The sequence below is a fragment of the Chiloscyllium punctatum genome, chromosome 25 (genome assembly GCF_047496795.1).
Source record: "Chiloscyllium punctatum isolate Juve2018m chromosome 25, sChiPun1.3, whole genome shotgun sequence".
In the NCBI taxonomy this organism is placed as follows: domain Eukaryota; kingdom Metazoa; phylum Chordata; class Chondrichthyes; order Orectolobiformes; family Hemiscylliidae; genus Chiloscyllium; species Chiloscyllium punctatum.
This window is the reverse complement of record NC_092763.1, coordinates 19,130,580-19,152,433: the sequence shown is the minus strand read 5'-3', so window position 1 is coordinate 19,152,433 and position 21,854 is coordinate 19,130,580. Positions and strand designations below refer to the sequence as shown.

The following is a 21,854-nucleotide window of genomic DNA, read 5'->3' as shown; positions in this document are numbered from 1 at the left end:
TTCCTTTTAAAATGTGGGTGGGAGTAGGAAATTGCAAAGGGATAGAGACAGATTAAGTGAGTGGGCACACTGGCAGATGGAGTTCAGTGTGGAGGAAGAGATGATGTCATAGATGTTTCATTCTAGGATCAAAAAATAAATTTGTTAATAGTGATAAAGCAGGGAATACGGAGAAACAAAATTCTGTTTGCATACGCAGTTTACAAAGGTAGTGTGCAGATACAAAAATAACCTTATCTTAAGCAGCAATGACAGTGTTTTAATATCAAAGACTGATAAATTGAAGTACAGGCAGTTATGATCTGATTGATTGATTGAATAAGCTATATGGTTGTCTTCAGTTCTCTGTTGGGCGAGGATATAATAGGTTGACAGTCCTATCTGATCAGTTGGGAAAACCCATAATTTAAGTTGTAAAAACAGAAAATGTTCGGAATATCCACCAAATCAGGTAGTTTCTGTGGATAACGAAATGGAGTTAATGTTTTAGGTCAATAACCTTTCACCTCTGTTTGTCCCTCTACTGATCCTGTTTAACCTGCTGAATATGACCAAGGTTTGCAAAATTTTGTCCCTGGATTTAAGTGTTTTCTTATCTCATTTTAATATGCACCTTTTGACATAACTTTAGGTATTAAAAAAGTCTAAACAATGCTAACTATGGAAGAAATGAATAGAATAATATTGTAGCTGGCTGCCTATTACGTGTAAGGTGAAGTCAAGCCTATGTATTTTAAACTGAACTCTGAAGCCAGCTCGGTCTAAATTTGAGACCAAAACTAATTTTGGATTCTTGAGCAGAAAACTAATTAAGTGATTTACCAAGATTTTAAAAAAAGGAATAACACTTGTAAATTAATTATTCATTCCCATATCTTGGCCACTATCCATGGATTAAATGATGACTTCCCAATGGGAACTTGAGTGGAAAAAGTGTTTTGCACATAGTCCTTTCAGCTATTTATTTTCAAAGAGCTGGTTCAACTGAGGCCAGTGCACAGTCAAGGTTTTTGAGGGTGGAAAGTAATTGTTGCTATTTGTTACAAAGGATATTCCTGTAAACAAGAACAAAAAGCTATCTTCCATTTCCTTAGCAAGCATGGACGTTAGTGTTTTGAGGCAGACTAATTAACATCCAGAAAGAGGGGAAACTTTTCATCTGAGAATGGTGTCAAGGGGGGAATTTGAGAGAATACAATATGATTTATTGTTTTCCAGTCCCCTCTTTTTAATGTTTCATTTGTGTTTTTCTAACTGTTAATTTTCATTTTTTTTATCCATTCATGAAACAGGCTACCTACATTGCAATAGTGACTGCACTTTAAAAGTACTTGATTAGTATAAATTGCTTTGAGACAGTCATGTTAAATATGCTACAAATACAAGTCTTTTACTTATTGTGGAGGAAGCAGTTGGGGAGAGTGGGTTGCTGAATGAACCACCTCCTGTTTTTATGATCCTTTCTATTTCTCTTATTAATTTATATTTTTCTATTTCCCTATCCAACTGATTCATATCACCCAACATTTTTTGACTGGAAAATCAGTTATTTTTCCCCTCTCTCCCACTTACATAATCATTTCTCAGAATCTTAATAGAATGCTTAGTCTTCTGATGATGGGTACACACTAAACATTACGCATGTGCCTAAACATGAGCAGCAAAATTTTAACCTGTCTTTTCAGATGCTGGTAATTTGCACCATTTTGTGTTTCATGCTGGCTTGCTATCTGGTACACATTTCCATGTGTGATATGAGAAAATATTTTTCTAACTTTTGATGTTAGTACAGCTTTTCTTGAGTAATCTGTTTTCTGTACTGCTTTCCCTGTTGTCCTACTTGGAACAACTGCTCTCTTGAACCTTTTAATTATTTTGAAGATCTGCTTTATCCTTTCCTGTGTTTTATCCATTTGAGAATTTCAGAGTGACTCTCTAAAAGACCTGCAGCTGCCCAGATCCCACTGTTCAACAACTCTGTTAGCTTTTGGAGCTTGATGAGTAAAACTGCTGTCTCGCTGCAACATTTGCCCTATTATTGATCACTACAATGTATAATTACAACTTGTTCTGACTTGAAGTTCCAGTGCATCCCAGTAATTTCCTTTATTGATAATTGCCTCTCAGAGACCAAATGCTTAATATTAGTCCCACAATATTTTGTTTTTGAACTCTGGCAACAAAAAAAAAAGTCCTTTTGTGTCCTGGTGCATGCTGCTTTATGAATTACTCAGTGTTTACCTACACTAAAATCCGTCTGATTTTTCAGTCTATGAACCCAATATTTTACAGGTCTCCATGAAGGGTGACATACCCACTTTCTGCTTGTCTGGCTACACAGATTCACATCATCAGAAATTTAGAATTAGTTATAATAGCTGTATTTGGAGAATGTAATCTGATCTTGAATTTTCCTTGATTTATGACCTTGCACTTTGAACTACTGTTGCTGTTCCCAAGCGCTAATTTAGCACAGGCTCAGGGTGAACTGATGGCCTTTCTCATCCATGTGTTCAACAGTGATCCATCAGATAAGGTCATATTGCTGCAAAAGACAATTCATGAAATCAACAGAGAAATACCCTAGGTATGCTTGGAACAGTTAATTGAAAACTCTAGAGACCATAACTCGAAATAGATATGAACTTCCTTGTGGTCACCCACACCCAGACAAACATGTTACTGACTGGATTTACAAAGTGCATGACCAGTGCCATGTCTTCCTTCAGTTGAGAGAGTTCAAGTAGACATTAAAACTCATCTGAAATTATAAACTTCTTGATGTAACGTAGATAATCAATTATCTTGTTTGCTGATATTGTAAATCATAGAAACCAATCATAGAATCTGTATATTGGAGAAACAGGCCATTTGGCCCACTGAGTCCACACTAACCCTCTGAAGAACATCCCACTGGATCCCCGCCCCACCCCCCCCACCCCACCCTACCATATCCCTGTAATCCTGCATTTCCCATGACTAGCCCACCTAACTTGCATGTTCCTGGACACTATGGGCAATTTAGCATGGCTAATACACCTAATCTACCCATCTTTGGACTGTGGGAGGAAACTAGAGTGCTGTCCCATTTCCGTATCAGTCAAAGCAAATGCTCAGACACAGTATCTTCGTCATCTTTATTCCAAGCCCTGGAGAGAGAACAGTCACCCATGTACACAAAGACGTGAATTCCCGGTCTTCTCTCAAACAACAGATTCTTAAGGAATTATATAGTCACTTACAGGAAGCAACATCCAAATTAGGCAACATCTATATTGATTGGGTGACCATTGCAATCAGTGAGCATCAACAGTAAAGGTTGAGCCATCTGGCATTATACAATAGATATTCCTCACTTTGTTAAATGGCATTACACAATGCATGTTCTTCATCTCGATAACTGGCATTACACAACAGATGTTCTTCACTTCATTAAACCAATACCCTTGTCTTCAGTACCTCATTGTTTACTGCAAGTTCTTATCCAGTCACAGTCATGCTAGCTGAGCCTTTATCATGCAAACTTAAACTTAACTCTTTTTTTTTCCCTACCTGCTCATACCTTGTTTACATTCTCATTCCCTCCTTTTATCATTCCATGATAACTATGTAGATGTCATTGCCATGTCCTTCATAGGAATCTTACAGCCAGTACTTAAGCATGTTAATGACACACAACGTAACTTTTTTGTTGTTATAGTCATTGTGCACAGGTAGAATCTGCAGGATCTTCACAAGTGGAAGTAAAGTTCACCAGTAAAGTTCTTAAATCCACAGTCCTTAGTGACTACTCCACACCACCACCACTCCCACCCCTCCCCTAAGTCGAGTGGAAATGAGCCACTTACCTAAACTCTTCTTTTGTAAAGTCCAGCCTGAAAACAAAATCCAGTCTGCCCTTGCACACCACTCCATAGAGAAATCTGAATTCTTGGATAAGAGCAGTTAAATACTTAACCAGACTTCTATCCTTGCGGAGATACTTCAGATGGAGGATACCAGTGCATCTGAACGTGAAGTGCGGCAGCAGCAGCTGCAGGCTAGGTGAATGCAGCATTCTTTTCTGCTTCTGCTCCCATTCTGCTGTCAAATGTGACAAAGCCAACTGGCTGTGTTGATGTTCACTTGATCAGTGAGCCTTCATATCCCTTAAATGTTTGAAAGAGAAGGTAAAGCTCATGTGGTTTCATTTCCGTAGGAAGGCCACTGACAAAAAGCACACAGACCTCCTCTTCACCGTTAGCTGCTTCACTTTTCATGCTCATGACTGGGGAGCTGATTGAATCCATTGGATCAGGTTGTGGAGGGGTGGGTGATAGTCCGAAGGTCTGCTTTTCCTGTGAATGGAGAAACTCTAGAGACCATGTTAGCTGCTGAGAGTATCTTTGCATTTCCTTTCTCATTCCTTCCTTGCCAAGGTGGGTATCAGTATGATGACAGTCACACAATTAACTATACTACACTCCTGATGAAGGGCTTTTGCCCGAAGCATTGCTTTTCCTGCTCCTTGGATGCTGCCTGACCTGCTGTGCTTTTGCAGCACCACTGTAACATAGACTCTGATCTCCAGCATCTGTAGTCCTCACTTTCACCTACACTAAATCGTGTCCGCCTATTCCAACATTCTCAGTCGTCATGGAATCTGTTACTCTGTTCACTGTTTATGATAATATCAAGTTTTATACAATCCATAAACTTCTAAATTGTAGTGTCTAAACAATGAAGTCAATTATAAACAATAATCAGTGGTCCTAAAATCAAACCCTCTGGATACTCATTCAGGTTATTCAAAAATGATATTCCTTTGACAAATTATTACTTGACTAATGTGAAAGCTGTCAGGAAAAGTAATTCAAAAATCTGGAACAGCAAGAAGCTAACAATGTTTCCTGTGCTTTAGCCATCTTGGAACAAACAAACCCATAAGGTAAGATTTTAAATCTTGATCCTGTGTGTTGGAAATGGTCCCCTCGTTCAATCACTTAGTATTCTACGGAAGCTTCAAATGATATTCTTGAGTTACCTCAAAACTAGCAGTTGTGTTTCCTGAGTAAATGTGGTCCTAGGTTTCTCTACCTTGATCTTCAGCTCCTGCACTGATTTCTTTTCAGCTTTTGCAGCAGGATAACTTTCAGCTAAATCCTTGGCCTCTCAAGATTTGATTTTTTTTTCCTTCAGTGAATTTCTCCTTGCAGATTAGAGAAGCAGGAAGGCCAGCCAAATTTGTAATGGATGTCAATGATTTGCTCCAGTCATCTTAATTCCACTTCAGTTCTTCTCTTCCTTGTAGCTAGTGAAAAATGTGCTTCAAAACAATGAGCCAATTGAGTTTGTTCTTTCATTGTTGCATGTGCTCAACAAGACAGCCTCAACTCCAGAGCCAGAGCGAATGTGCTGTCTTATTGATTAATGTACCTGCCTGTATATGAACTGCTGCCCTAGTGCTACCCATCACATTGTCAAGATCACTGCCATTTGAAGTCGTGTTTGTTCGCATCTTTTTTAATGCCTCAATTCTAGCTGCAGGACTACTCTCTTGGTGACTTTTGATACCAATATGGACATGACTAATTTCTGCTCACCCTTCACTTGATGGGGTCTGCAGCCATTAGGGAGTTTCCTTGGTTCCTGCACCAGAGAGGCAACATACCATCTCAGTTTCTTGTCAATAACTGCCAGTGCAGCAATTTCCTCTCATATCAACACCATTTTCGTTATTGATTCTCCAATCTTTATTGCGTCCCTTATGCAGCTGGAGCAGCTATGGTGCTGTGAAGTTGGCTCAGGTTACGCCTTTTCTGCTGTCATGTCTTACAGGCAATATACTTTTCAGAGTAATGCTCTTGATATGATCACTTCGTAGCTTGTAACTTGAACGTGTAAAAATCTTGTACTTAGTCTTAACTTAGATCACTTGAAACATGACTCAACAGGAAGCTTTCTCTTCAGTTTAACAGGATAGCTTGCTGTTAGTCCAGATGTTGTGATTGAGGGATGTATTGTATGTACATAATTGTCAGTTCAAGTGACTTGGGTTCCTTGGTACCATGATATGTACACTGTAATTCCTTTTTGTTACTTGAGGTAATGTAAGCATTGACATAAGGTCAAGTGCAGTGTGGGGCAAATTCACAGCAGTCCCTAGATGAGCCATCACTATTTCTCTTCTGTCTAGGTACCCTTTAGCCTATGCATATGCTGTCCATGAAACACTCTCACTCAATGTGTCTGTGTTGGCGGCAGCAGCAGCTTGTACATCAACATCCAGAGTGTGAACTGCTTAACTTGATGACACTTTGTACACACATGGTTATGTACATTATGGGAATGTACATTATATATCATGGAATTCCCAAATACAGCAGGATAGGATTCCATCATTCCAAGTTGTGCTTCCATGCCTCTATTATTTGGACTCTTAAATTTATTACTTCAACAGAGTTACCAGTCACTCACCATTGAGGTGCTTCTCCTGCACTAATGTTGTTTTATTGTTTAAGGGAGTTGACTGAAATGTTATTACTTAATTCATTGCCTAAAACCTTCATGTTATAATGAGATAATCATGAAGGATTCCCATTCTCAAGCTCTCCTCTCACCTGAGGTGTGGTGATTCTTAGGTTAAATAACTACAGAGTCATCTCTCTGTAATGAGAAAATAGCCCTATGGTCTGTAAGATGATGGCAGCTTTACCTTGCATTATAACGTACTGGAAAATATAGACTTGATTCACCAGCCCCAAATATTTAATTTTAACCTTATGCACTATGGCTGATTTAATTGACCATTGCTTTTAATTGTTTGATAAACTGTCAAATCAGTTTTCATTTTAAAATATTTTTAATCAACCCAGACAGTGATGTTATATAACTCTGGAGCAGGTGTGGATTGAACCAGCGTTATTGGCCCAGAGGTAGAGGCCGCAAATCCCTCTTTAATAGAAGTGTGAGGTGCATGAATAGGGTAAATAGGGCATTTTCCCCAGGGTCGTGTAGTCCAAAACTAGAGATCATAGGTTTAAGGTGAAAGGGGAAAGATATAAAAAGGACCTAAGGGACAACATTTTCACGCAGAGGGTGGTGCGAGTATGGAATGAACTGCCAGAGGTAATTGTACCAGCCTCCACCACTTCAACAGTTAAAAGGCATCTGGATGGGTATATGAATAGGAAGGATTTAGTCGGATATCTGCCAAATGTTGGCAATAGATTAATTTAGGATATCTTGTCGGCATAGGTGAGTTGGACCAAAGGGTCTGTTTCTGTGCTTACATTTCTAAGATTTTAAGACTCTCTCTAAGCATTATATAGGTCTCTGGATTACTAGTCCACCAACAATGCCAGTATGCCATTGTCTCGTTTAGTTTTTATATTGATGAATCAATCACCTGTTGCTTTCTAAACGTTTCGTTTGGATCATGACCTTAGCAATATAGTCTGTCTGACCTGCTTTCCAATTCTGTGCTCACAACTTTATGTAATGTTACTTGGTCATCATTTTTGATTATTCCTGTCTTTGAGTTAGCTCCTGGGGTGTTTTTCAAGTGTATGATCTGCTCCTGCTGCTTTACATCAAGGCTATGATCTTCTGTGCATTTTGAAACTGTGTTGTCTTTCTTAAAGGTTGAAATGAGTGCAGTTATGAGAAATGTAAGGAGATTTCCGTTTAATTGCAACCACTATTTTGCTTCAAAATTTTTTTTTCGTGTTTGACTGCAGAAGTAAATGTTTAAGGTTCCAGTGGGCTGCTCTATCCTGGGCGGGTGTGAGGCTTCTTGAGTGATGTTGGAGCTGCTCACGTCCAGGCAAATGGAGAATATTTCATTGTGATTTAATGTAGTTGGGCAGGTTTTGGGGAATCGGGAAATGATTCAGGTCAGCAGGTAAGATCTACTCTTGTAGTCAGAACATTTTGGAAGGTCAAATGTGAATGCTAAATATAGGATTAAAGACAGGATTCTTGGCAGTGTGGAGGAACAGAGGGATCTTGGTGTTTAAGTTTCTATTGATTTCTGCTTTTGTTTTACTGCAGCTGCACATAGGAGTTAAACAAAATTTGTCATATAGGTAAACTTACCAGTGCATGTTAATGTGGACATCAATTACTGTGTAATCTGAAAAGTAAGTAACTTTTTATCTTCAAACACTTTAGTACACTTGTAATCTGAAAAGTTATTTACTGAGATAATGTTGGACAAATATCAAACAGTAACTTAATGTTAGCCAATATCATGCTCATGCTAAGAAGCTGAATTTCTCAAATTCTATGTGGATTCTTTAGCTAGATTTTGTTCACAAGATGATTGTAATTTTGTCTAAAATAGCAAGAAGCCTGCAGGTAGTTTGTAAATCCTTAAAGCGATGATTTGTCTTGGGCTCTGTTGTGTGATGAAGTTTGGGTTTAGTTTACAACTAGTATTGAAGCAGTCAGTGTGTGTTGTTTAATTACTAAAAGATGTAACAGAATCCCCGTATTTGGAATGTTTTATTAATATATAAATGTGAGTTGACCGGATGTTGTCACTGCCACTGTCACAAGACTGTTGATAACACAACAGGAAGTTGGAAATGCCACAAGAAGCAAACCAAAAGCAAAAATATGTTGTTGTGTGGCTTTCTGATCTCTTGGGTCTACTGTTTTCCTGAAATTCTGTGAGCAAATATGATTTTCAGGAAAATCACAAATGTTTATTGTCAGAAAACTTTGGCTATAATCAGAAGATTGAAGTATATTTAACAATGTACTGAAAGCCACATACAAATCATTTTGAAGCAGCATTTTTTTAAACTGTGTGGAGGTACATGTCTTTTTAAATAAGTGATCTAAAATAGAGTGAGAGGAGGGGCAACTTATTCTAGTATTCAGGAGTGGACTTTTCAGAAATAAACCTGATTTGTATTCTGCGAAGACTTTCTATTTTAGTTAAGTTAGAAGTTGTATAATCTAATGGGTGAAACGTTTTGCTCAAAGTACTTGTAGTTGTGAGATTAAATGTAACTACAGCAGATTTCCTTAGGTGTTCATTTTGAACCATTGCAAACATGAAAATTTAGTTTCTGTTGGTAATATTGTGGATTTGGAAACTAATTTGCAGCTTTTTTTACTTCATTGGTTCAATCGACTAGATAGTCTCTTCAGCTCCACATGATGTAGAGAGATATTTTTGTGTTGAAAAAGTGTTGGGTCTATTTTTGATTCCACTCCAAAAGTATGTTTAACACAAAGCCAAATATGACGTGCTAATCTGATCCTCACCTCACCTCATCTGACAGCCGTAAATGTGAACTTCGCAATGGCAATCAAACTGCAAAAAGTAGGAACAAGAATTCTTGTGCATGGCTTTGTTTCACCTGTCCTAGAATGTGTGTGTTGTGTCAGTCAAAGTGGTGTCCTTCTCTGTCTGTGTTTATAGAAACTAGTGCTGGTGGGTTGTGTCTTTTGGTGGTCAGTTGGTGTTTAAGTGTCCTGGTGGCAAGTTTCCTTCTAGTTTGTCTGATAGTGTTTTTGCATGGTAACTTGTAAATGACATTATTTTTGCTGGTGGTATCTAATGGTTTAAGTGGAATACCATGATGCCAAGGGGTCTAAGTAGCCTGGAAGTCATTTCTGATATGTCTTTAATGTAAGGTAGTATGGCTATAGATTTTAGTTGTGTTGTTTGTTTGGGTTTGTTTCTGAGGAATTGCCAGATTGTGTTTATTGGGGACCTGTTTTTCTTGAAAATGTTATGTAGTGGTTTTTCATTCTGATATTTGTAGTACTTGGGTGCTGCAGTGTGATGTAGCTCATTGAAATAGTGTCTTGATTGCTTCTGAAGTTAGGTATTTGGTCCATGTGTGTTGCATTTCTGGTTTGAAGCTCTCCCTTAACTGAACGTTCAACTGTCTCGTCTGGGAATGGGAGTCTGTTGTCGTTCTCCTCTTCTGTGAATTTTATGCTTGACAGGATGTTGTTGATGGTGTAGTATGTTTCCTTGAATTTGTTCCGTTTTGTGATGACAAAGGTGTTATTTATGTAGGGGACCCAAAGTTTGGGGTGGATAGCTAGGAGGGCAGCTTGTTCAAGTCTTTGCATCACTGCTTCTGCTATGAGCCCTGATATTGGTGATCAAATAGGTGTTCTTTGACTTTTATTTGTAGGTTTTGTTATTGAATGTGTCGTGGGTGGTGAGGCACAAGTCCTCTAGCTTTAGGATGTTGTCTTTGCTGATGAAATTGGTGCTGTCTGTGGCCCTGGTTTTCTAAGCAGTGAAGCCAATGTTTCTTTGGCCAGAAATTCGACTATTTTAAAAAGGCAAATGCTCTGCTTGCAGATGGCAATTTGACCTGTCCCCACAGCTATTAAACAGAATCTTGTCCTTTCTCACAGCATTTAAAACATCAGGAGAATTAAACAGTACAGACTTCAAAACATGAAACCAGATGGATCCAACACACCATGCTTCTACAGATTACCAAAAATACACAAACCTGGTGCTTCCCTCAGACCCATACTCTTCCTATCTGGTACACCAACATACAGGCTAGCCAAAATATTCCACCGAAAAATAATCACCTAATTGAAGATTTACACCCCTCCATTCACTCCACCCAAGAATTCCGGAACACCATCAAAGACAGCAAGATAGAGGAGGACGAAATAATTGTCTCGTTTGACTTTACAGCCCTTTTACACATCAATTAACATCAACCTGACCAAAGAAAAACTAACATCGTGACTAAGAAAGCCAGTACCACAAACACCAGACAGCACCAACTTCGTCAGCAAAGACAACATCCTCAAGCTAGTTAGTCGACCTGTGCCTCTCTACCCACTGCATATTCAAAAACAAAACCTACAAACAAGTCACCTATGTGATCACCAATATCAGGGCTCATAGCAGAAACAGTAATGCAGTGACTTGAACAAGCTGCCCTCCCATCTATCTAACCCAAACTTTGGGTCCACTCTGTAGATAACACCTTTGTCATCACAAGACAGAATGAATTTGAGGAAACATACTACACCATCAACAATATCCTGACAAGCATAAATTCACAGAAGAGGAGAACGACAGTAGGCTCCCATTCCTAGATATGACAGTTGAACGTTCAGTTAACGGAGAGCTTCAAACCAGCATCGACAGAAAAACAACATACACGGACCAAATACTTAACTTCGGAAGCAACCTCCCAACACACAAACTGAGCTGTGTCAAGACATTATTTCAACAAGCTACATTACACTGCAGCACTTAAGAACTACAAAAAGCAGAAGAAAAGTATCTATACAACGTTTTAATAAAAATGGGTACCCAATAAACACAATCTGCCAATTCCTCCGAAATAAACCCAAACAAGTAGACACAACACAACTAAAATCTACAGCCACACTACCTTACATCAAAGACATACCAGAAATGACTTCCAGACTTCTTTGCATCATGGTAGCCCACAAACCTACAAACGCACTTAAACAGTGACTAATGAACCTAAAAGGATCCGTTAAATACCACCAGTAAAACTAACGTCATTTACAAGATGCCATGCACGAACTGTATAAAACACTACATCGGACAAATAAGCAGGAAACTTGCCACCAGGATGCATGAACACCAGCTGACCACCAAAAGACATGACCCACTATCACTAGTTTCTATACACACAGACAAAGGACACCACTTTGACTGGGGCAACACACACATCCTAGGATAGGTGAAACAAAGACCTGCACGAGAAGTCTTAGAGGCATGACATTCTAACCAGAACTACTTCAACAAACACATTGATTTAGATCCTATCTACCTCCCCTTGGGGGGAAAAAAAAACTAGAAATGACATCACCCACCTTAAAAAACCAAGACGTATAAATAGAGAGGCGGGACATACCACCAGCGCTTCACCAGAGACTCTCAGTGATGCTGTCACCTAGTCATGGTGATGAAACACCTGAAAACAAATCTTCAAGCTCAGCGAGCAAACTTAATACTTATCACCAACCTGAACTACAAATCTTCTCAAAAATCACAAATATTTAAAACTCTTTGGGCTGAAGGTCTTTTTTGTTTTACAGCTTCTACATGAATTGAATTCACAATTTCAATCCCAGCAATATACACGGAGTGTAAAATTTAATATTCACTAGCAAACACATTTGCAGATGCCACTGGAAATACCAATGGAAAGTTGACTTGCTGGCTGACCAAGGATGCTTTTCCGAGGTTGGGTTTCTTTTGGCCTTGAGCTGAAGAAGAGAAATTGAGTTGTTCATGTTCTGTGACATCACTGGCTAGGGCATCTTGTATTGCCTGTCCATAATTGTCCTTGAAAAGGTGAGCCGTCTTCATGAACCTCTGCAGCCCTTGGGGGCAACGGTATACACACAGTATTGTTGGGAAGGAAATTCCAGGATTTTGACCCAGCAACAGTGAAGGAACTATGATATAACTCCAAGTCCAGATGATGAGTGACTTGGAGGGCGATATGTAGGTGTTGATGGTCCCCTGCTGCTGATTCTCTTCACTTTTATGTGTAGATTTGAAAGGCATTGTCAAAGGAACTGTGCTGAGTTGCTGCAGTGCATCATGTAGATGGTACAGACTGCTATTACTATGCGTTGGTGATGGAGGGAGTAAATATTGAAGCTGATAAATAGGCTGCTTTGTCTTTGTTGATGTTGACCCTCTTGAGTGTTGTTAATATTGTACCTATCCAGCTAGCAGAGAGTATTCTATTACATTCTTTGCCTTGTAGTTAGCTGTCAGTCACTGGATAGAACAAGAGATGCATTCCTTGTTGTAGAATTCCTAGCCTCTGACTTTCTTTTGTAACCACACTGTTTATATGGCTGGTCCTGTTCTGTTTCTGGTCACTGGTGACCCCTAGGATGTTAGGGATTGTTGACCCTGTATTTTTACATGTCACAAGTGTTTTTAGAAGTCACAATTTTGGAGCAATTCAAGCTGCTGAGTGTGGTGGTGTGTGAAATAAATAGCCATTAGTATTATGCAGAGAAGACAGATCATGATATCATTCAGCCCAGGTTAACTGATTTGACTCTGTCCATTTGTGAGTTCGATACTTTGGCCCCCAGACTTTCTATCTCAACAAAATATGCGTGGACCAGCAGCATCCTGAGCAAAGTTATTTGGAGATATCTATCTTTAATTATTTGAAAGTTAGTTTCCATTTCATTTACTGAGGTTTTGTTTTTTACTGTTTTGTACTTAGTGTGGTCTATAGTAAAGTTGCAAAAACCTACAGAATATTGAAGGACATAGTACGCATTCCCATGTTATTGGCTGCCATTGCTCACATGCACATTGCTTTGGACATACAGCGTTGTCAGCTCTGCCCAGCAATGAAACTGAAAGCAGTCCCACTCCCTAATGTCGTGCTGGTGTGTGGCGACAAATCGTGCGGTTCAGTGCTGGGCATCTTCTCACCAGTTGTAAGATGTTCTTTCTGAATCAGTCTGTTGTACTATCTCCATTTGGGCACGGCAAATCAAAGAAAGGTTCTTGGCTGATGAGGGTTATCTGCTCCCACACAGTTGGAGTTGGAATACAATGAAAACTGTGCTACAACATACAATGTGATTAAGCTGACCATTGACATCCTGAAAAGCTGTTCCAACTCTTGAAGCTCTTAAATTATTTGTAGAGGGAGTGTTGAGATTTCTCGCGTAAAATTGTCATTGTCAGAGGGCAACCTTTACTAGCAACTGTATGGAAGCAACCATAACGGAACATTAATTTAATATTCTGACCCTTGAGGGAAGGTTACTGGACTGTAATGGCACCCTGCAAGTCCCTTTACATATGAATTAACAACCATGATGATAGCGGTCACTGCTTGCATGGCAATAACATGAACTTGCTCTGTAGCAGTCAAAAAATTGGTGGAAACTGTGTTTTGATGAAAGCTGTATTGCTGGCCCTCAGGTGCTGTGTTATGGTTGCAAGCATGCAAATAGAATTAGCCAAGACTGTGGATCTTGAAAGGATGGTCTTCAGATTCAGGATGTGTGCCACGTTGGTACTGCACTCCATGATACTTCTCGCCATTGACTTTGTGGAAGGCTTCTCAATGCACTGAGTGTTCCACGTATTCATGAATGTTCTTCTGCAGATTGTCTCATCAAAGTGCAGGAAAGAGGGAATATGGAGTGGTCGAGAGAGACACAATTAGGAAGAGAAATTATAAAATTTAATTCTAAGGAGCATGAAAGAAAATAATAATGTTTTACAGGCATATCAATAACAAAGGCTGTAATGGGATTAGGCCCATTAGGGGAGATGCAAAGTAACATCATTACTAATAATAAAGAGCTGGCAGAAATATTGAATAATTATTTTGCTTGCATATTTACTCGGGAGATGGAAAAAGGAGATTGGGTGATGAGCGTAGGATTGATTTAAGTGCATTTAGAATAAAAAGAAAGTGAATGCCTTGAAAAAAATAAAAAAACTCTAAGGATAACTTCCTGATCTGGAAAAACAACATCCTTATATTTTAAAATAATCTCTGGAAAAAACACCAGAGCCATTGTACATTTAAATGATCTCGAAAGTGCGCGAGGACTTGAGTAATTTCCATATTTGAAGAGGGACAGTGCTTGGAAAAATAATTTCATCTGTATACAGGGGAGAACATAACATTTGGAAATGGAAAAAAACCCCTAGTATATGTTTAATGTGGATTTCAACAAGGGAAAAATCTTGGTAGACCAGCCTTACATTTTTTTAAGGTGAAAGCAGAGCAAGTACGCAATAATGCAGTAAATGTAATTTACCTGGATTTTGGAAAGGCCTTTTGATAAGGTGACTCATACTAGACTAATGGATAAGTTCAGAGACCGAGAACTATTCGCAAAATGGATTTATAGCAAGCTTCAAGGCTTGCTTGAAAGAAGAAAGTGGCAGTAAAGGAGGTTATCCAGTATGGCAGATGTTCCTCGAGGATGATTGCTGGGGTCACTGCTGTTCATAATTTACATCAACAATTTAGACTTCAAAATTGAAAACACTATTTTTGAATTTGCAGACTGCACCAAATTGGAGGATATTCAGTGTTCAGAAGGCCGCCAACACATTTCAGGAGGGCTTTAATAAACTTGCAGAATGGGGATGTGGTAAATGAAGTTCGACACTAGGGAGAGAGAATAGGTAGGCTGCTTATGACTTTGAAATTGTAAGTCTACGTGGATCGAAGAACAAAAAGAGTTTCGTGTGCAAATACACAGAATTGTTATGGTGCAGAACGATGCCATTCGACTCAACACACTCGCAGTGGCTTTCTGAGCATTTTGATTGGTGCCAAACTTCTGTCTTCATAATCTTACATATTGGTCATTTTAATTATTATCCAGTACTCTCGCGAATTCATCAAATGAACTCTCCACTGCACTTCCAGGCAGCCCATCCCAAACCCAGACCACTTGCTGTGTGAAAAAACATTTTTCCTCCCCTCGCTTTTGCTATTTCTGCAAAACACTTTAAGAAGCAGATGGCACAGTTTTAATCCTTTTAGGAGTGGGTACAGTTTGGTCTCCATCTAATCTGTCCAGATGTCTCATTGTCTTGACAATTTCTACCAAGTCTCCTCTTGAACTTCTCCTCTCCATGGATGAATATCTCAATCTTTACAATCTATCCTCATAACTGGAAATTTTCATGCCTAGAACTATTCTTTTAAACCTCTTCTGCAACCATTGCAGTGCATTCACATCCTTCCTACAGCATGGCTTTGAGAACTATACACAGTACTCCAGCTGAGGTCTGACCAGTACCCCATGTAGGTTTAGCAGGCACTCCCTGCACTTGTACACTGTACCTTTATTAATAAACCTTAGAATACTGCATATTTTGTTAATAGTTCTCTCTACCTATCTTGTCTACCTACCTACCTCTGTACCATCATTGATAACTTTCACACATATACACTGAGGTCCCTCTGTTTCAGCATTGAATTGTACCTTTATTTTACACTGTCAGTTCATGTTCTTGGAGTCAGTGTGCCACCTCACACATCTCTGCATTGAACTTCATTTACCACCTATCTATCCACTCTGCCAACTTGTGAGCTTCTATTGTGTTCCTCATAGTTTACATTTTTTTCAAACTTTTGAGGTATCAGAAAACTTTGCACACGAAAATCTACGTGATTTTTGTAAGTTCATATATATGTTTTATATTATGTGATTACATGGTGTAGAAACCTTCACTACAAACCTTTCTCCAGCCTGAAAAATACCCATTAATCATTGCTGTTTCCTATCCTTAGCCAATTTTATATCTACATTGTTATTATCCCTTTCATTCCAATGACTTTTAACTTTCCTCATAAACCCGTGGTTTATAGCTGTAACAGGTGCTTTTTTGGAAGTCCAAGAACACCACAAGAACAGTCTTGTCCTCACCACCCCTCTTTGCTTCCTCTTCAAAAATCTCCAAGTTAGTTAGACGTGATTCTCCCAAGCCGCCCATAACTGACTCTTCTGATTAATCTTTTTTCTATTTCCTATTCCAAAAAGATTGCTTATAGAAATTTCTCTACCACTGAAGTTAAACTGTCTGGTCTGTGATTGCTAGGCTAACATTTATAAATTTCTTCTCTGAATCTGGTGAAGACAGAATAATTATTCCCGATGCCTATGTAATTCTCACTGTCACTTTCTTCAATATCTTTGGATACATCTCAATTGGTCCCTGTGCCTTATAAACTTTAAGCACTGATACCTTATCCAATCCCACCTTCTGATCAATTTTAAATCCTTCTAGTGACTGAGTTTCCTTGTCTCTCCATTAATGATGGCCAATACCCCTTATCAGTATACAGAGGAACCTCGATTATTCATATATCAAGTATCCGAAGAAGATCTCCAGGTCCCACTAGAAACATTACATCAAAGAGGTGTTTCCAACACTGATCGTATCTTTTGTTTACATCGATTAAAAACAAACTCAGCTTACTGAAATGCTGCCGAGAACAGTCCTGGTCATCGATGGGAGCCCAGGCACCGTCTCTAAATGACTGACTGCCCGCCCTCCCTCTCCCCACCCTTTCCCTGGAGTTCTACACAGGGGTGTATCAATGTTGCAGGTCCCTTACACACGTGTGTGTCTGTTCAGAAACAAACCCTGAGACAGAGAGAGGGAGCAAGGCAGGCAGAGTGAGGAAAAAGGAAACTTCAGGAAACTCCGAGCCCCAGAGGAGAGGCATTGAATCAATTCACTGAATAATCAATTATCCAGACCAAATACTGCCCGCCCATCTCGTTATGATAATCGAGGTTCCTCTGTAGACATATGCCTCTTATCTGCATGTGCAATTCCCCTTTTTGGTCCCTACTTAGCCATTCTCCAGTAAAACAAAGAATTGCGGATGCTGGAAATCTGAAACAAAAGGAAAAATTACTGAAGAAATTCAGGTCTGGCAGCATCTGTGGAGAGATGGCGGAGTAAATGTTTTGCAGCCGTTCAGAGCCATTTTAAAGTGTCACTGGACCTGAAGTATCAATTCTGCTTTCTCTGCACAGTTGCTGCCAGACCTGTTGAGTTTCTCCAGCAATTTCTATCTTTGTTAGCCATTCTCCACCTTCTTAAAACCTGTTTGCTATTGATGTGCTAATGAAAGACTTTGGAATTTCCGTTTATATTTACGACCAGTCTCTTTCTGTTATTTAGTTTTCCACCTACCTTCTGAATCGTCTGTATTCTACCTGACACCTCGCATAAGCACACGTACTTTCTTTTAATTTCCATCTCTTTTGTCATCGAAGTAGGTCTGGGTTTATTTATTCTACCTGTTACTTTTTGAGGAAGTATGCTTTCACTGTGCCCAAGCCATTTTCTCTTTCAAGGTAGCCCATTGGTCTGCTACTGTTTTTCCTGCTTACTTTTGGTTCATCTATCCAGCCCAGCTTCGTTCTTGCCATATTGAAATTGATTTTCCATGAAGTTGATTGTTCTTACTCTGTCATTTGCTGTTGTCATTCTAAAGGTTATCATGCAACAATCACTCTCCTGACTGTATCCCATGACATTTGATCTACTGAGCCCACCTAACCCTGAAGGACCAGGTCTAACAGTGCCACCTGTCTTGTTTTTCTTTCTTTAGAAAATTCTCCTAAATACAATTTATGAATGCTTGCCCTTGTGCAGCCACTTTCCCACACTACATGCAAGTAATAAGTCCCTTATTTTAATTATGATGTTTACACCTCTCTATAATTTTCTTGCAGATTTGATTCCCTGCTATCTTCCCACGTGTTTAGCAATAACCTTTTTCATTCTAATCAAACTGATTTAGTCCCTCGTCTCTCGAAAGCATTTCCTTGCTCTTAGTATAACAATGCTTCCCCCAACCAAAAATGCCATGCTACTCCTTATTTCTCCCTTTACTTATCTTTTATTCTACCAGCTATCACTTAAAGTTGTGCTGTAGATTAGAAAGCTAAATTAAATTCAAGCACTAAGCTTATAGTTTCTCTCGTATGAAGAGGATCCTGAGGCACTGCAGAGTGTACAGAGAAGCATTGCAAGGATAACACCAGGATTACATAGGTACGCATATCGGGAAAGGAATGGACAGCTGGATCGCTTCTTGGGGGAAAGAAAAAGGCTGAGGGGTAACCGAATATAGGTCTACGTAAAATTCTATAAGGTTTTGATAGAGTGGATACAGAGATTGCTTCTAGGAAAGGAAGCTATCATTCCAAGTTAACCGCAAAGAAATCCAATCAGGAATTCGGAAGCAATGCATTTAAGCCAAAGAATAGTCAAAATGTGGAACCTCCTGCCACACCAAATAGTTGCAGTAAATTATATAAATGGGGAATCTAGACAAACATTGTTAGTATGATAGACTGTTTGTACCCTGGTATCCTGTGTAATTGAATGTTTAAGTGCCCACCCTATAAAATTGTGTGAGATTTGTAGCACTGAAATGTTGGGTGGGAATCCTGACCAATAGAAATTGATGGTAGATGAGTAATGGTGTTTGAATTGAGAAATAAGAGATGTGGCAGAACATAGCAGTTGATAACGCATTCACTGACCTTGATCCCTGATGAGGTCTTGATCGTCTTGTGCTGTTAGATCCAGGCCCTCATGGCTTGGTTTACCTCTATAGCTATCTGCTCTTTGTAGACTGTGTCTAAATGGCTCCCTTCAAAATATCCAGCAGCTCCCTTCTTTTCCAAAGCCGTCACACCATTGTAAACCAATATTCTGCCATTGATTGTTATCAGTCCGATGAATAGTTTACATTTATGGAGTTTGCACTTCATTTTTGCTGCATTCTTACCAAGTTTGTTGCTGAACTGATATTACATAGATGGTATCAGTAAAGGTGACACACTCTGAGAGCATGACCTGATTTGTTCCTTAAATCCAAGCAAGTCAGTAAAATCATTTTAATACCTTTTGTGCTTTATTAATATAACATTGTTTCAAGACCTATTACAGAGTTTTTGAAAATGTTCGTGTTGGATTCAAGTTATATTTTATCTTTTAATGGAATCATGTACATCTCAAAATCATAAGAACTTCTGTTACTTGGGCATGCTGTTCAGGAATATTGTGTTGATTTCAAATTTAAAGTGGCACTGTAGGGTTTGATATGTCTTTGCTAATGTTATTGGAACTGCTGTGTGGAGTTGCTCAAATACCTTGATTGTAATTATTCATCTATGCAATGCAGCCAAATATTAATTTTTAAATAAAAAGGCATAAGATTCCTGAAGCAATGGGTTTACGTTATTGTCAGTGTTATTACGTAAATGTCAGTGTTGATTTCCCAAAGAAGCTTTATTCTGGAAAGAACTATTGTATTTGTTTAACTTCTTACCACCTTAAATTACAATCAAAATTACACCCAAATATCTGCTGATTTCAGTTATTGCATGCGTTGATTAAATCAATACTCATTGTTTTGGTACACCAAATGACACCAGAACAAATCACTTTTATGTTACTTCAGTTTGGATTCTCACCTAGGTTTTCTGAGCCAGTTCCTGATACTGAAACTGCAAGTCAATATTGCATTGGTATTTCCATTGACCCATTTCGAACATGCTAGTAGGGAGCTGGATTTGGTAATATTCCCTGTTTGCATGTTGCAGAAAATGAGTAGCAGAGTTAACCATTTGTGTGGAGAAGTATTCAACTTTGTGTTTACTCTAAAGTACAGTTTTAATCGAGATTTGGAAAGTATCTAATTTTTATTTATACTTGGGGTGATGTGACTGATTTGACAAATTATTAAGGCTAGTTTCTAGCTAATTTTTATTGGCACAGATTTAGTGATGTTGCTTCATACGTGTTAATTCTTTTAAGAAAGAAATTGTCAACCTATCAATTTAATTTGCTCATTGAAGCACTTTGCCTTAGCTACGAATTACCAATGCACTTAAAAAGAAGCTGGACCAGTAACTGAGGGAGTAATGAGTAGGAGGATATGTTGATGAGCTGAAATGGAGCAGGGTGACAAGAGCTCATTTCAAGCATCAACACCGATAGCCCTGTTTGGCTCAATGGCTGGTTTCTGTGCTGTAAAATTCAGTGTAAGTAAGATAAATTACACAGACAATTATATGCAGCAGTTCAGAGAAAATAGTTGTAAATTAAGATTTGTTTCTTTCAAAAAATACCCCAGAATCTTTTTTCGCATTATGGATTCTTGTAACTGAAATACTCTGTTCATAATTGTACATGAGCGCTTCAGGCTTGTAGTGGGTTGCAGTGTGGGTGTTTTGGCATATCGGTGTGTCTTTATTTCCACATTTGAGTCATGAATCCTTTTTGGATCAACTCCCAGTTTGTTCAATTTAATTTGAGTTCGGCATTTCGTACACAGTATATGGCATTTTATCACAGAATTTTGTTTATGTTGATGTGCTATGCAAACTTAATTCGGTTTGAATGGTTCTGCTTTCATATTTTCTGTAATACAGAGCTTCAGAAGAGGGAAAGAGAGTGACTGCCCATTTCATTTTTGTGAAATAGACAAATTTAAATAAGTTTATTTGAAAAACCATTGATATGAATTCTGGAATACCATGTAATTGCTCCAATAATTTGATTTATTATGTGTATGTTAACTCAATTGTAATTAATACAGCACGAGTAGATAATTGGAACAGTCCAAGTGGCTAATTTGCATGTAAAATATTTTGTTATTTAAGGTTGATTTCCTTTGTTCACTTTTTTATATTTAGCAATTTTTTGATGTAAGATCACTCCAACCAAGATTGCAGCAGGGTGATACATTGTGCTTTGTTTTTTAATCTGACACTCTAGTTATTAACAATATTTTTCTCTAATTTACCGTTAGTGCCACATCACACCTCTCTCGCTGTTTGCCTGCATCCTGTTGGCATTTGAATGTCTCTCAAACGGATATGATTAAATGGATTTAGCTTTGAGGACTTGAAACAGGATCTACAAATTGGATACAATACAGTTACATTAGTACCTGTATAATGCAATCATGAACTCACCATACTCTCTGTTTAAATTTTGTTCCATTTTCCTTCTATCTTGTGTACCATTCCTTGTATATAAACAAACCTGAGATGTAGATGCTGAATTATTTGATGGCAGAGGGTATTGGAATGGTCTTGAGCAATAAACCAGCCGTCATCTTATGTCAGATGTACACTGTCCATCAGATGATTCTGTGGATTATGACCAAGAATAGCCAAGCACAGTGTCTTGCCTCTTTTTTTTTCCATCTGTGGATACTGACACCAATTTTACCAAGGTCTTTATTTAGGTTCTTCGCTACTTCATTTTCTTGTATGCCTGTTAGTTCCATGGTGCTTCTAAAAATGTTATCCACTCTCTGACAATTCTTTATAGTAACAAAAGAAAA

At 38.6% G+C, this 21,854-nt stretch overlaps 1 protein-coding gene across 2 annotated transcripts in view; it reads left to right on the top strand.

Annotated features, from left to right (window-relative positions):
• Positions 1 to 21,854, top strand: part of LOC140495728 (ribosomal protein S6 kinase alpha-6) — a 122,246-nt gene that overhangs the window by 36,609 nt on the left and 63,783 nt on the right. The gene's annotated exons all lie outside the window — the stretch shown is intronic.